A 16,773-nucleotide genomic window follows, 5' to 3' on the forward strand; every position below is an offset into this window, starting at 1 on the left:
TTTGTAGTAATCAATAATAGGGATAGGAAAGATCCAGAGGAGAATTTCATAGCATTTATGTAGCAAATATGTATCAGGTTTCACCTAGTACCAGTACTGGCTGAGACTTAGATATACTTTAGTGAACAAAACAGAATGTCCTTTAATCTCAGGATGCTTACACTCTACTGCGGAGAATATTGAACAAATAGATAGATGATAGTTAGATAGACAGATGATAGATAGATGGATAATAGATAGACGGATAATAGATCGATAAAACAAGTAATTTGTTTGGAGAATCCAATTGAAATACATAGGTAGCTGATATTTTTCCAGAAATTGTTCTTACATTAATTTGTTCCATCAAGTTTCCCCTTTCTCTCCAATTATTTCCCTTATTAGTATTTCAATATGATTCTGTTTCTAGTCACTTTTAACTATTAAAACAATCTGACCAACATGTCAATCTCATAGTCCATTAAAATGACCCTCTGTTCTTCCCAGCACTGCCCTGCTGCATGCACAGCTCCTGTTGCTGGAGGGGCAGGCAAGCAGAGTTTCTGGTACATCACCCCTTTCAACTGCTTGCCCCTCTGTAGTTGAAAAGAGGAGGAAGAGGTTGAAAAATGAAATTTCCTTACCTGATTCTGCTCATGTTGACTGTGCTGTGTTAGTTATACCAGTTAATCCATTATAAGGATGGAGGAAGAGACACTTGCTGTGTTTTTATTGATTATAATTGTCTGAAATTAGTTCATTTTCTGTAGAATTGATGAGGATGGGTCCCCAACAAGACCCACTGACAGCTGAATACTTGGCAGCTACCCTATGTATAAAGTGGTCCCTTGTAAGATATGATGTGCCCTTCAGCTGTCTCTGCCTGGTTGCAACTCGCAAAAAATGCTCTACTTTTGGATCTACCTTCTTTCCAGCACTGAGGTGATCACCAGCAAACCTGCAATCTCATCTCACCTGCTTTCATGACTCCAGCTCCCTTACTCTGAGGAAGATCCTCACTCCTCTTCCTATTAAGCCAAATTATCACTCCCATCTCTCATCAAACCCTTTTTTCGGGTCCAATAGCAAAAGGGAAAATCAGTTAGTGTGACAGTTCAGGGAATATCCAAATGGGAAATAAAAATATTCCCTTCTTCCAGCATGCACATATTTTGGAGCTTTATCTAACTTGGCTTAGGAAAGGGAACAAGTTGAGGGATCTTCTCAGTGGTCCTATGGGATAGACTGTTTTCATAAACATGGCAATCATCCTAAAGGCCACCTTGTGTCCTGTGTCTTCCTGTCCCCTTGTGTCCTCTTCCAGACCCCCCGTTTTTATCTCTCATTTCTAAGAGCTATAATGTGGCCTTCTTGGTGCCAAAATAAGGGAAGTGAGACCAGAGAATCCACTATGGGCTTAGTACATTCTCAGCCTGGGAAGTGAAATGCCTCACTTCCTCTCAGCCCATTTCCCTGAACTCTCTTAGGAGAGTCAGTTTTCCCTGTGCACGGAATCATAGAATAGTGTCCTCCTCTACCTCCCACTTATTTTTTTTTAAGGTTGTGTATAATTTCTTTTTTTTAATTTAATTTTATTTTTTCAGTGTTCCAAGATTCATTGTTTATACACCACTAGTGTAAGTAAGTCTTTCAGAGAGTAATTTTTATGAAAGAAAGCTAAGAAATTTGGTGGTTATTGGTGAAAAAATGGGTTCAAGGATATGTGGGTTCTTTATTTATTTGAAGATAAGACGTTATTGCCCAGCAATTAAAAGTATTCAAACATGTTTTTGTTGTAAGGTGATCAGTGTTAAATAAAATATTAATCATCAAAAAAAAAAAAAAAAAATAGTGTTCCACCTCTAAAAGGAGAAGAAAGTGAGATTTTCATGTTAAAGGCCCTGGATTGGTCAGTCTAAAATTTAGGTAGCACTGACTGATATTCCTAAACTTTAATAATTGATTTCTGACATTGTAGACTATTTTTCCAGACTATTTGCTAGAATTTCAGAAATAGATATTTACATACTTTCACAGAGTTCAATCATTTTCACAGAGAGAGATTGCTTATTTTTCTTTGTGGGTAGTTAATTTCTCATAATATAAATGTTCACAACATCCTAACAGGTAAGAGTCATTGATCCCCTTTGTTGAGGAGGATGCCCAAGTGTCCGTTAGAGTTGAGTCCCAGCATGGTAGGCACCCCCTAGATACAAAAAAAGTCAAGAATGTGAGATCCAGAAAAATGGATGGATCAAAGAAAGTGTGGAGGTAGGGGACTTTCTCAGTGTTCACAGTCGATGAGGCACTTCTAGTAACTACCAAGAGTGGTAGCATTCAGAAAGTTGAGTCAGACATACAGGGGGAGGTCTCTAAATGTCTCATAAGAGAATGACCCAGGTTTTTTTAAAGCCCTGGCCAATAACTTTTATTTTCTTTAATCCATGGCTTTTCTTCTGGAAAAATATGGATCTGAGGTGCATGCACACTCTCAGTGTCAGTGCTTCCAGAACACCTAACAGCTTTGAAATAGGAGTTGGGCATAAGCTTTTTGGCAGTACCCTGGACTCTGGTCCAGCCGTCTGCATGTCACACCTGGACTACTTCAGTGTTTCTTCACCTGTCCATCTGTGCATATCACACCTAGACTCCTCAGGTGCCTCCTTACTGTATCTCTAACAAAAAGGTGCTATCTAAAAAACTGTTACTCTTGACCACAGTCCCTGCTACAGGGCTGCATTTGAAATATGTTCCATTTCCCTGTGTTCACACTCCCCACCCACCCATCCTTGCACCACTAATTTTTCCCTGACTCCCAACCCTCCTCCAGCTGATCCTACACAATCTCATGTATAGCATGAGATTCCAGCAGCACCCGCAGCCCTAGTCAAGAGCCACACACTCCACTACCATGATCCTGTGGAATATCTCAACAATTCTGCCCTGATGGGTCTTCTTGGGTGGGTTCCAGCATATACAAAGCCCCTACAGAGATACAGGTTTGCTCTCCCTTACATTGGAAACACGTTTACAAGTTGTCTATCACTGTTTCTTTAAATGTCCCTGAAACTCTAAATCCCCTGAAAATTTGCTCCATACTCTTTTTTTTTCTTATTTTTACGGGTGCTTTTTTATTTTTTTAATTAACATAAGTGTATTATTTGTTTCAGGGGTACAGGTCTGTGGATCATCAGTCTTACACAATTCACAGCACTCACCCAACCACCTTATCCTTCCCCCCACACCTTCGCAACTCTCAGTTTGTTTCCTGAGATTGAGTCTCTGATGATTTATCTCCCTCCCAATTCCATCTTGTGAACACAGTCCTGCAGGGAGGAGTTTGGGTATAGTCAGGACACATACGCAAGTGCATACAGATGCAAACAACCACAACATCAATCCCCTGCCAACCTCTTAGCTCAAGTTCCTAAAACACTGTGACACAAACGTTAACTGGTAAGATGTATGTTTTAAAGAAAGGGAGGTTGGGACACCTGGGTGGCTCAGTCAGGTGAACATCTGATTCTTGGTTTCCGCTCAGGTTGTGATCTCGGGGTCATGAGACCGAGACCCCCACCTCTATCACCTTGGCTCTGCACTCAGCAGGGAATGTGATTGGGATTCTCCCCCCTCTGCCCCTCACACTGTAAGCACACTCTCCCTCTGAAAATAAATGAGTAAACCTTTAAAAAATGGTGGGGGGGGGGAATAGGGACAAATTTTAGATTATATACATATACACATACTTTACATACGGCAAATTGGATTTGCCAGTTCATGAATATTTGAACTGGTACTATCTGTAGAGCACATGCTAGCAAATACACCAAGAGGCATTTCCGTCATCTATGAAACCCATTCTTGTAATGGTAATAGTAATTCTTGTCCTGCATTAAATCTGTCAAATCTCCCAGAATATGGGAGAAGGGATGACTCCCTCCCAGCTTCTCTTTGATGTAGACCTTTTTGGAAAGTCACTCCACCAAATCTTTGTTTGAAATTTCATTTCTTTTTCCCTTTTGTTCTATTTTGTTTCTTTTCCCAAATATCTCCAAAATGACTGTCCAAAATGGAGAGTCCAAATGACTCCAAAATGATGCCCTGGAGGAATATCCTGGGCTGTGGGCAGCTTGGACAAATGTCCTCTTTCTTCACTGTCCTGCAATGTGTGGAAAGGAGGAGCCCTGACCCAGGAGGGCACTAATGTGACTTACACAAACAAAAATCTCTGAAGTTCACATTTTGGCATGAAAATCCTTCAAACCTGCAAAATTCAAGGACAGGCACTGGGAGCTCAGAAGTGTTCCAGAGAGATGAGTCAACATGTACCAGACGTGTGTGTGTGTGTGTGTGTGTGTGTGTGTGGTGTTAGAGGACACAGAAGGCTCAGCGAGGAACATGAAGTTCAACGGCCCCCACAGTCCACCCAAATATCAACACAAAGCAAAATCAACATTGACTAGTGTATGTAGTATTTAATGGAAGAAAGCAATAATGTCATCATACACATGGCGGGGGAGAGGGGGGAAACATGATTTCATTTCTGAAGTCAGCTTAACATCTCCAGCTGAATGGGTGCCCCTCAACTCTGAAAAGCTGAGTCTGGTCTGTGACCTAGGGTACACTAGGGTAATTTATTGCCTTTTTCTCTTCCCTGCCTCCTGAGGGTAAGGTTGGGGGGAGTAGGAGTGAAGGGATGGAGAGGGTGTGGTTATAGTTTTCTTACAAGAAATGATTGTGTTCTCAATTTTTTTCTCTCTTTTCATTATTTTTTTTTATTGAAGTATAGCTGACATACAATGTTATATTTGTTTCAGATGTACAACACAGCAGTTTGAAGATTCTATTCATTACTCAGTGCTCACCATAATAAGTGTAGTCACCAATCTGTCAACAAAGTTATTACAATATTAATGACTACATTCCTCCTGCTGTACTTTTCAACCCCATGACTTATTTACTTTATAATGGGAGTGTGTCCGTCTTACTCCCCTTCACTGATTTCACCCATCCCCCTCTACCCTATCTCCCTCTGGCAACCACCACTTTGTTCTCTAGTGTTTTGTCTGGGTGCCCATTTGCTTTCTGAATTTCTTTTTATGCCATGTGGTTTTCAGCACAATGAGGTGGTAGGGGAGTTTCTGAAACTGGAGCCCCACTTTCAGAAAGCCACTGCTGACTATGGATGACTCAGCTTCAAAAGTCAGATTACAGGATGGGGAAAATGGCCCAGTGGTCATCCTCTGTAGATGAGCCCACGCCCATTCTCTTCCCAGGCCATTGGCACATCTCAGGGCAACCCTAGGCTCACCCACAACTTGTAGGCTTGGCAGCACCCAGCTCTCCCCTGGGAGCCAGTTTCAACATCCCTCCTGAACTCTAAGCAGGGTACTTCTGGCAAGGGAGCCTATATAGGTGCCAACTGATACTCATGAAAGTCATCTTTTATGGCCTTCCTCCTTCATCTCATCTTTAGGAAAAATGTTTGAATATGCCTGGTACTTTGGGAGGCTAAACACAACCAATTTTAGGTTCATCAGTATTGAAAAGAGTTCCCAGCCTCCTTGGGTGGTTTTTTCTGTCCAGCCTCAGCGTCATGCCTAGGATATCATACATATTCATTTCTTTGTAGTCATTTATATTTAGCAGCAACTTAATAGGAAAAAATAAGATAAGCGGGAGTTTAGGAGACTTATTTCTTACAAATTTCATTCTAAATTTAAATGCATCTAATAAAAACTTCACGGTAACTGGATAATTTGAATGTGTAGAGTCACTCAGACACCTTCCTCTCAGAACAATTTTTATTAAAATGCCATTTTGTAAAATTGGATTTTTATACATAAATGTGGCTCTAGCATTTATATTCTAAGGGAGTGATTTTTGAAGGACTTTTTTTTAATTCATATAGTCTTATTAGAAAGCCTGTAGCCCCTGTGGAAGGAGACCAAGCTCGCACACCTATCTGGTCCCTGGGCATCACGCTGTGGCCCTGTGGATGTCTGCTCACCGTGGCACAAGGCAAACATCTGAGAACAATAGCCAGGGCAGTAAGGAGGAGGGAACCATTTAGAGGAAACCCATCAAAGTCATACCTTCCAAGGACATTATGTGCTCTCTTTGCAGCTACAGATACTAAGAGCCAACTCTGGTGAAACACCTTCATGTCCAAGGATTAAATTCCCATAGCTTGAAATATACTTCTGAGTTCTTCCCCAAAAGCCAGGGAATAGGTTTCCCTCAGTGGATATGCAGTATGTCAAAGACCAAAAGTTTAAACTAGTGTTTACAGTGCAAAGTCTCTAGGCTCAGGAATGCACAGCCACCCCTCAAAGACCAGACTCACGGACTTTCCTCTGGAGCTGCCTACTGTGGGATGATTCATTTGGCTGAGAAGAGGAGGGCCCATGGCATCTGCTTCTAGGGCTGTGGCATCAGGTTCTGACGCTGGTGAGGAGGGTACTTGGTATCTCCAGGCCAGGCTGGTTGCAATCTACACTCACTTTCAGAATAAGCTTTCTCTATGGCCAGATCCACTTCCATTTGAGGCGCAAACTTCTCAGGGCACTTGGCTTATTCAATCACTGGTTCCCTGTAACTCTTCCTGAGAGAAACTCATGATGGAAAGTAGCTGTCGGAAAGCACCAGTCACCAGGCTGGTGGATTGTTCCTTATACCAGTAGTGGTAAAAATTAAAATTCCAAGCCTATGAGCATAACCCCAACAAGGGTCCTGTTTCCTCCCTATCCTCTGAGGATTCTGTGGGGATCACTCTCCCTGGCCTTTCACAATCAGAAGTCCTGCTTTACCGTTCATGGTACAGTGGACATGGGGGCTAGCTCACTCCACATCCATTCACCCTACTCTCCTTTGCCAGTGGAAGCCCCATTGTGTTCAGGCTCCTCCCTCCTCTTCAGGAGAAGATGGTGGTTATAAAGCAAGCAAGGTCATCCTAGTTGACCCTCCTGCCCAGCCCTTGGCTCTGCACTGCTTTTGACCATGAGAAGTGTGAGGATGTCTGCTAGAGACTTCTAACGTGTGGAGAGCAAGTCCTGTATGAGGCCTGGGGAGCCCAGCCTAAGGGTGAGCAGATACATAGGAAGGGACAGAACTGAGAGAGCCAGGGAACGGGATCTCCCCATGCTTCTCACATGGGACATGGACACTGATTTAAAGCTAGCATAAGACAAGTCTTCTTTTACTTGCAGCCAGAAGCCAAAGGACACATCTGTGTAAGATTTCTGTATGATTAAGCCTCATCACTCAACACTGAACACTTTCACAGGGCAAAGTCATGCAGTTTTCAGTCTATTCACTATGACCTTTCAGTTGCTAGAGTGGGCAACATGGAGTAATCAACCATAGAGCTGAGGTTTCTAATGGAATTTGGGGTTCCTTCAATCCATTTCCAGGATCTCAACCTGATCATGGTCTGAGCATTACTTTTATCAAACACTAGCATGAGGACATAACATTATAGTTATAAAATTCTTAGGTGACGAAAGCCAAGAGGAATTGCTAATAAACTAAATTAACAGCTGAAGGATTTGAAAATATGAACATCATTTACTTGTATATTAAAGAATAATTTGCCATGACCAATCCTAAACTATAAAGACATTTTAGCTTTGAGAAACCCATAGATTAATTTGGGGGTGACCTTAGAAGATCACATCCATAGGTCAAATACAATCTTTCATGGGATGAGTCCAAGAGCTGACACGAAGGTATGGACAAAATTCAACATCTACCACTGACAGGGGAAATCTTGGAGCAGACCAGCAACATGTGTCTCTTATGATTGATTGATTGATTGATTGATTGATTTTCAGGAAAGAGACTGAGAGAGAAGACAAGCAGGGAGAGTAGCAGGTAGAGGGAGAAGCAGGCTCCCCGCAGAGCAAGGAGACTGATGCAGCACTGGATCCCCGGACCCCGGGATCATGACCTGAGCTGAAGGCAGCTGCTTAATTGACTGAGCCACCCAGGCATCCCAACATGTGTCTCTTCTGAACATGTCAATCCTCCCAGGCCAACAAATGAATGTCACATAAAATAGAAATACTGGAGGTATTACCTTAAATATTAAGACCCGCCAAGAATACCCTATTAAGTAGTACTGTCCTGTGAGTTCAACCAACACAATAACTAAAAAGAAGCATTTTAAGTGCTTAGTATATACAGGCTCACACATTCTCTCCTTTAACCCTTGTGACTCCATCAAGCAGATACTACCATTTTTCTATTTTACAGGAAACAAAACCAAAGCCAAAAGAAGTTTGATAGTATTTAATTAAGAGGTGAATCAGAGCTTATTTTTAACCTTGATCTTCCCTTTACATATGTGGAATAGAAAGGGCCTGCACAGCTACTGGAAAGGATAAAATTGTCATTACATGTGATTATACACAGAAAAACTATAGGGCTGAAAGATTGTTAAAGTTCATAACAACATGGTGAAGCAACTAAATACAGGATAATGATATACATTCATAAACAATGTCCCTATATGCTAGCAATAGTGGTTAGAAAAGATAATGGGAGGGGGGAGGAGTCAAGATGGCAGAGAAGTAGCAGGCTGAGATGACATCAGGTAGCAGGAGATCAGCTAGATAGCTTATCTAAACATTGCAAAGACCTACAAATCCAATGGGAAATCAAAGAAAAGATCAACAATTCTAGAAACAGAAAATTGATCACTTTCTGAAAGGTAGGACCTGCAGAGAATTGAGTCCGAAGTGACGGGAAGAAAGACCTTGGGGGGAGGGGCCAGCTCCCGGCAAGGGGCGGCAACGGAGCACAAAATCAGGACTTTTAAAAGTCTGCTCCACTGAGGGACATCCTCCAGAGGCTAAACCGGGGTGAAGCCCAGGCGGGGTCAGCGTAACCCCAGGTCCCGCGGGATCACAGAAGGACCAGGGCTGTCTGAGTGTCGCAGAGCTCGCAGGTATTATGGCGGGGAAGATGGCTACAGTGACAAAGCCGAGGAGTGAGCTCTCAGCTCAGGGTTACCTTGAACTGGTCACAGGCTGGGTGAGCTCAGAGCGCAGCCAGAGGTCATGGAGAAGGAAGCGACCAAGCGTTTTTCTCCAAATACAAGCGACTGGGCGCTTTTCTCCAAGCTTCAGCGACTGAGAGCTTTTCTCCAAATGTGACCAGAGGCCAGGGAGACGGGAACAATTGGGTGCTATTCTCTGAGGGTGCACGGAGGAGTGGGACCCCGAGCTCTCGGCTCCTCTGGGCTGGAGATCGGGAGGCCGCCATTATCATTCCTGTCCTCCGGAACTCTACAGAAAGTGTTCAGGGAACAAAAGCTCCCGAAAGCAAACCGAGCAGATTACTTAGCCCAGCTCCTGATAGGGGTGGGGCAATTCCGCCTGGGGCAAAGACACTTGAGAATCACTACAACAGGCCCCTCCCACAGAAGATCAACAAGAAACCCAGCCAAGACCAACTTCACTTACCAAGGAGAACAGTGGAACTCCAGAGGAGGAGAAAGCAAAGGAAGGAATTCATGGCTTTCTCCTCATGATTCTTTAGTCTTGCAGTTAATATTTTTTTTCTTTTTTCTTCTGCTAAATTATTTTTTTTAACTTTTTCCCTTTCGTCTTTTAAAATTTTTTTTAAAGATTTACTTATTTATTTGACGGAGATTACAAGTAGGCAGAGAGGCAGGCAGAGAGAGAGAGGAAGAAGCAGGCTCCCTGCTGAGCAGAGAGCCTGATGCGGGACTCTATCCCAGGACCCTGAGATCATGACCTGAGCCGAAGGCAGCAGCTTAACCCACTGAGCCACCCAGGTGCCCTCGTCTTTTAAATTTTTTTAACTAGTTTATCCTAACAATACCTTACCAAAAAATAATAATAATAATTTTTGAACCTTCATTATTATAGTCATATTTTATCCTCCATTGTATCTAACTATATTTTTGTATATACAAAATTCCTTTTTTTAATATTTTTTCCTTATCTGTTTTTTCTTTTCTTTTCCTTTCTTTTTTTTTTTTTCTTGTTTATCCCCTTTCTGCCTCCCACAATTTGGGGTCTCTTCTGATTTGGTTAAAGCACATTGCCCTGGGATCTTTGCCTCCCTTTTAACATTTTATTTGCTCCTTTATATATTCTTATCTGGACAAAATGACAAGGTGGAAAAACTCACCACAAAAAGAAGAACAAGAGACAGCACCAAGGGCTAGGGACCTAATCAATATGGGCATTGGTAATATGACAGATCCGGGGTTCAGAATGACGATTCTCAAGGTTCTAGCCGGGCTCAAAAAAGGCATGGAAGATATTAGAGAAACCCACTCTGGAGATATAAAAGCCCTTTCTGGAGAAATAAAAGAACTAAAATCTAACCAAATTGAAATTTAAAAAGCTATTAATGAGGTACAATCAAAAATGGAAGCACTTACTGCAAGTATAAATGAGGCAGAAGAAAGAATTAGTGATATAAAAGACCAAATGACAGAGAATAAAGAAGCTGAGCAAAAGAGAGACAAACAAATACTGGACCACAAGGACAGAATTTGAGAGATAAATGACACCATAAGATGACACAACATTGGAATAATTGGGATTCCAGAAGAAGAAGAAAGAGAGAGGTGAGCAGAAGGTATATTGGACAGAATTATTGTAGAGAATTTCCCAAATATAGCAAAGGGAACAAACATCAAAATCCAGGAGATGCAAAGAAGGACCCCCAAAATCAATAAAAATAGGTCCACACCCCATCACCTGATAGTAAAATTTACAAGTCTTAGCCACAAAGAGAAAATCCTGAAAGCAGCCCAGGAAAAGAAGTCTGTAACATACAAGGGTAAAAACATTAGATTGGCAACAGACTTATCCACAGAGACCTGGCAGGCCAGAAAGAACTGGCATGATAATTTCAGAGTACTAAATGAGAAAAACATGCAGCCAAGAATACTATATCCAGCTAGGCTATCACTGAAAATAGAAGGAGAGATAAAAAGCTTCCAGGACAAACAAAAACTGAAAGAATTTGCAAACACCAAACCAGCTCTACAGGAAATATTGAAAGGGGTCCTCTAAGCAAAGAGAGAGACTAAAAGCAGTAGATCAGAAAGGAACAGAGACAATATACAGTAACAGTCACCTTACAGACAATACAATGGCACTAAATTCATATCTCTCAATAGTTACCCTGAATGTTAATGGGCTAAATGCCCCAATCAAAAGACACAGAGTATCAGATTGGATAAAGAAACAAAACCCATCAATATGCTGCCTACAAAAAACTCATTTTAGACCCGAAGACACCCCCTGATTTAAAGTGAGGGGGTGGAAAACAATGTACCATGCTAATGGACATCAAAAGAAAGCTGGGGTGGCAATCCTTATATCAGATCAATTAGATTTTAAGCCAAAGACTATAATAAGAGATGAGGAAGGACACTATATCATACTCAAAGGGTCTGTCCAACAAGAAGACCTAACCATTTTAAATATCTATGCCTCAAACATGGGAGCAGCCAACTATATAAACCAGTTAATAACAAAATCAAAGAAACACATCAACAATAATACAATAATAGTAGGGGACTTTAACACTCCCCTCACTGAAATGGACAGATCATCCAAGCAAAAGATCAACAGGGAAATAAAAGCTTTGAATGACACACTGGACCAGATGAACAACACAGATATATTTAGAACATTCCATCCCAAGGCAAAAGAATACACATTCTTCTCTAGTGCACATGGAACATTCTCCAGAATGGACCACACCCTGGGTCATAAATCAGGTCTCAACCAGTATCAAAAGACTGGGATCATTCCCTGCATATTTTCAGACCACAATGCTCTGAAGCTACAACTCAATCACAAGAGGAAATTTGGAAAGAACCCAAATACATGGAGACTAAACAGCATCCTTCTAAAGAATGAATGGGTCAACCAGGAAATTAAAGAAGAATTGAAAAAAATTCATGGAAACAAATGATAATGAAAACACAATGGTTCAAAATCTGTGGGACACACAAAGGCAGTCCTGAGAGGAAAATACATAGCGGTACAAGCTTTTCTTAAGAATCAAGAAAGGTCTCAAGTAACCCTACACCTAAAGGAGCTGGAGAAAGAACAACAAAGAAAGCCTAAACGAAGCAGGAGAAGAGAAATCATAAAGATCAGAGCAGAAATCAATGAAATAGAAACTAAAAATATAATAGAACAAATCAACAAAACTAGGAGCTGGTTCTTTGAAAGAATTAATAAGATTGATAAACCCCTGGCCAGACTTATCAAAAAGAAAAGAGAAAGGACCCAAATAAATAAAATCATGAATGAAAGGGGAGAGATCACAACCAACACCAAAGAAATACAAACAATTAGAAGAACATACTGTGAGCAACTCTACGCCAAGAAATTTGACAATCTGGAAGAAATGGATACATTTCTAGAAATATATAAACCACCACAACTGAACCAGGAAGAAATAGAACACCTGAACAGACCCACAACCAGTAAGGAGATTGAAACAGTCATTAAAAATCTCCAGACAAACAAAAGCCCAGGGCCAGATGACTTCCCAGGGGAATTCTACCAAACATTTAAAGAATTAATTCCTATTCTCCTGAAACTGTTTCAAAAAATAGAAATGGAAGGAAAACTTCCTAACTCATTTTATGAGGCCAGCATCACCTTGATCCCAAAACCAGACAAGGATACAAAAAAGAGAATTACAGACCAATATCCCTGATGAACACAGATGCAAAAATTCTCACCAAAATACTAGCCAATAGGATCCAACAGTACATTAAAAGGATTATTCACCACGACCAAGTGGGATTTATTCCAGGGCTGCAAGGTTGGTTCAACATCCACAAATCAATCAATGTGATACAATACATTAATAAAAGAAAGAACAAGAACCATATGATACTCTCAACAGATGCTGAAAAAGCATTTGACAAAGTACAGCATCTTTTCCTGATTAAAATTCTTCAAAGTGTAGGGATAGAGGGCACATACCTCAATATTATCAAAGCCATCTATGAAAAACCCACTGTAAATATCATTCTCAATGGAGAAAAATTGAGAGCTTTTTCGCTAAGGTCAGGAACATGGCAGGGATGTCCATTATCATCACTGCTATTCAACATAGTACTAGAAGTCCTAGCCTCAGCAATAAGACAACAAAAGGAAATTAAAGGCATCCAAATTGGCAAAGAAGAAGTCAAATTATCACTCTTCGCAGATGATATGATACTATATGTGGAAAACCCAAAAAACTCCACTCCAAAACTGCTAGATCTTGTACAGGAATTCAGTAAATTGTCAGGATATAAAATCAATGCACAGAAATCAGTCACATTTCTTTACACCAACAACAAGACAGAAGAAAGAGAAATTAAAAAGTCCATCCCATTTACAATTGCACCCAAAACCATAAAATACTTAGGAATAAACCTAACCAAAGAGGTGAAGAATCTATACTCAGAAAACTATAAAGTACTCATGAAAGAATTTGAGGAAGACAAAAATGGAAAAATGTTCCAATACTCCTGGATCAGAAGAACAAATATTGTGAAAATGTCTATTCTACCTAAAGCAATCTACACATTTAATGCAATCCCTACCAAAATCCCATCTATTTTTTTTTCAAAGAAATAGAATAATCTTAAAGTGTATATGGAACCAGAAAAGACCTCAAATAGCCAAAGGAATATTGAAAAAGAAAGCCAAGTTGGTGGCATCACAATTCCAGACTTCAAGCTCTATTACAAAGCTGTCATCATCAAGACAGCATGGTACTGGCACAAAAACAGATACATAGATCAATGGAACAGAATAGAGAGCTCAGAAATAGACCGTTAGCTCTATGGTCAACTAATCTTCAACAAAGCAGGAAAGAATGTCCAGTGGAAAAAAGACAGTCTTTTCAACAAATGGTGCTGGGAAAATTGGACGGCCACATGCAGAAAAATGAAATTGGACCACTTCCTTATACCACTCATGAAAATAGAATCAAAATGGACGAAGGACCTCAATGTGAGAAAGAAATCCATCAAAATCTTTGAGGCAAACACAGGCAGCAACCTCTTTGACCTCAGCCACAGCAACTTCTTCCTAGGAACATCGCCAAAGGCAGGGAAGCAAGGGCAAAAATGAACTATTGGGATTTCATCAAGATCAAAAGCTTTTGCACAGCAAAGGAAACAGTGAACAAAACCAGAAGACAACTGACATAATGGGAGAAGATATTTGCAAATGACATATCAGATAAAGGGCTAGTATCCAAAATCTATAAAGAGCTCAGCAAACTCAACACCCAAGGAACAAATAATCCAATCAAGAAATGGGCAGAGGACGTGAACAGACATTTCTGCAAAGACATTCAGATGGCCTACAGAAACATGAAAACATGCTCCAAATCTCTCGGCATCAGGGAACTACAAATCAAAACCACAATGAGATACCACCTCACACCAGTCAGAATGGCTAAAATTAACAAGTCAGGAAATGACAGATGCTGGCAAGGATGAGAAGAAAGGGGAACCCTTCTAACTGCTGGTGGGAATGCAAGCTCGTGCAGCTACTCTGGAAAACAGTGTGGAGCTTCCTCAAAAAACTGAAAATAGAGCTACCCTATGACCCAGCAATTGCACTGCTGGGTATATATCCTAAAGATACAAACGTGGTGCTCTGAAGGGGCACGTGCACCCAAATGTTTATAGCAGCAATGTCCACAATAGCCAAACTATGGAAAGAACCTAGATGTCCATCAACAGATGAATGGATAAAGAAGATGTGGTATAGATATACAATGGAATACTATGCAGCCTTCAAAAGAAATGAAATCTTGCCATTTGCGATGACGTGGGTGGAAGTAGAGGGTATTATGCTTAGCGAAGTGAGTCAGTCAGAAAAAGACAACTATCATATGATCTCCCTGATATGAGAAAGTGGAGATGTAACATGGGGGGTTTGGGGGGTAGGAAAAGAAAAAATGAAAGAAGATGGGATCGGGAGGGAGACCAACCATAGAAGACTCAATCTCAAAAAACAGACTGAGGGTTGCTGGGAGGAGTGGGGACGGGAGAGTGTGGTGGGAATATGGACATTGGGGAGGGTATGTGCTATGATGAATGCTGTAAAATGTGTAAACCTGGCGATTCACAGACCTGTACCCCTGAGGATAAAAACACATTATATGTTTATTTAAAAATTTATGGAGAAAAAACCCTTTTCACAAAAATTAAATTTAAAAAATAGGTGGAAATAATTTAACAGAATTTGTAGGCTCTGTATGTTGAAGCTATTATCACTTGAGACACCCTGACTAAATGGAGAGAGCATTTAATTTTTTTGGATGGGACAAGTTAGTGCTATTAGAGCCTTTCCAAATTAATATGTAGATTAAAATAAATTACATAAAAATCTCAATGGTCTCTTTTGAATCTAAAGAAGTGATTTAAATCTCATCTAGAAAAACTTAGAGAAAATCTAGAGAAATCTAGGGGAAAGGGAAAAACCTACAAAGTGAGTAGAGGAAAGCATCACTCACCTGCCAGTACCAGATATTATAGTGTATTTTAAAACATTAATAATCAAGCCAGCATGAACTGGAGCTGAGACATAAGAGAGCTCTTTGTACTATTCTTGCTACTTTTCTGTATGTGTGAAATTACATAAAAATAATGAATAGTATTATGTCAAAATAAGTCAGCACCTGAGCTTGTTATGCTGCCAAGACTAATTGGCTATGTCTGCATGCATTCCAATTCCATGGTCCCTGGGAGAGGATCCCATTGGAGCCAGGCTACCTCTGGGAGGGAACAGGAATGTGGAGTGCCCACTCGGAGGCCAGGGGTCCTTTGCTGGGTCTGGTGGGAGACTGTTCCTGGAGGATGAACCTGGAAGCCATTGCAACAGCATATTTGATGAGGCAAGTAGACTGAACACTCACTACCACAGAGCTCTGTATTCAGGAGTTGCAGCATCTGCTCTGGAGAATGGAGGTCAACAAGTCCGTCTTCATAATCACTGCCATGTCTTGGAAGCACTTAGCTCTCAGTGGAAACAAACCTCAGTAAGATGATTCAAGTGATGGATGGGTAGACGGACAGATATGCAGAGAGAAAGATAAATGGACATGGGAATAAACCTCCCTTGATGGCAAGGAAGAGTTCTGAACTTTCTACCATGCCCCTAAAAAGCTCCCTTTCCTTCAAAATCATCCTGACTCTGCAAGTGACACTTTGCAAGTGACAGAAACCTGTTTGCCCAGGCAAGTTCATCCCATCATGCAAACCTGACTACACCAGCCTCTTGTCCACCTAATGTGGATTGAGGCCACACACAAGACACTCCTAGGGCAACCTCCAGTGTGTGCTTCAGCCTCCTTCAGAAGGAATGCTCAGGTTAACCAGCCAATGAGAACAGGTAAATACACTCTGAGAAGCAAGGGAGGCAGAAGCTCCACCAGCACACAGGAAGGATCCTGTGCCAGCAGTGCCCCAGGTCCCCAGGGCCACTGGTTTTCAGCCAGGTGAAGAAAGGGCCACCTCTCTGCCTCCCTGCAGCTCCCACCTAGCTGTCACCCAACTCACCTGTCCACTCTTCACCCCCTCTATCTTCCTCTCTAACTCTTCTGTCTGTATCATCTCACTGCTTGTTACTTCTATCCATCCTACACGCCATTGGCTCAAAAGAGAGGTCTGAGTCAGCTGTGATGGTCCTGCTGGGCCCCCCACCTGGACTGGGCTGCCCCAGCTCCCACCACCATCTCCCTATTTGCTGCTTGTGGGTTCAGTCAGCTGTGCTGATGTAC

Source organism: Mustela erminea, chromosome 16 (genome assembly GCF_009829155.1).
Source record: "Mustela erminea isolate mMusErm1 chromosome 16, mMusErm1.Pri, whole genome shotgun sequence".
In the NCBI taxonomy this organism is placed as follows: Eukaryota; Metazoa; Chordata; class Mammalia; order Carnivora; family Mustelidae; genus Mustela; species Mustela erminea.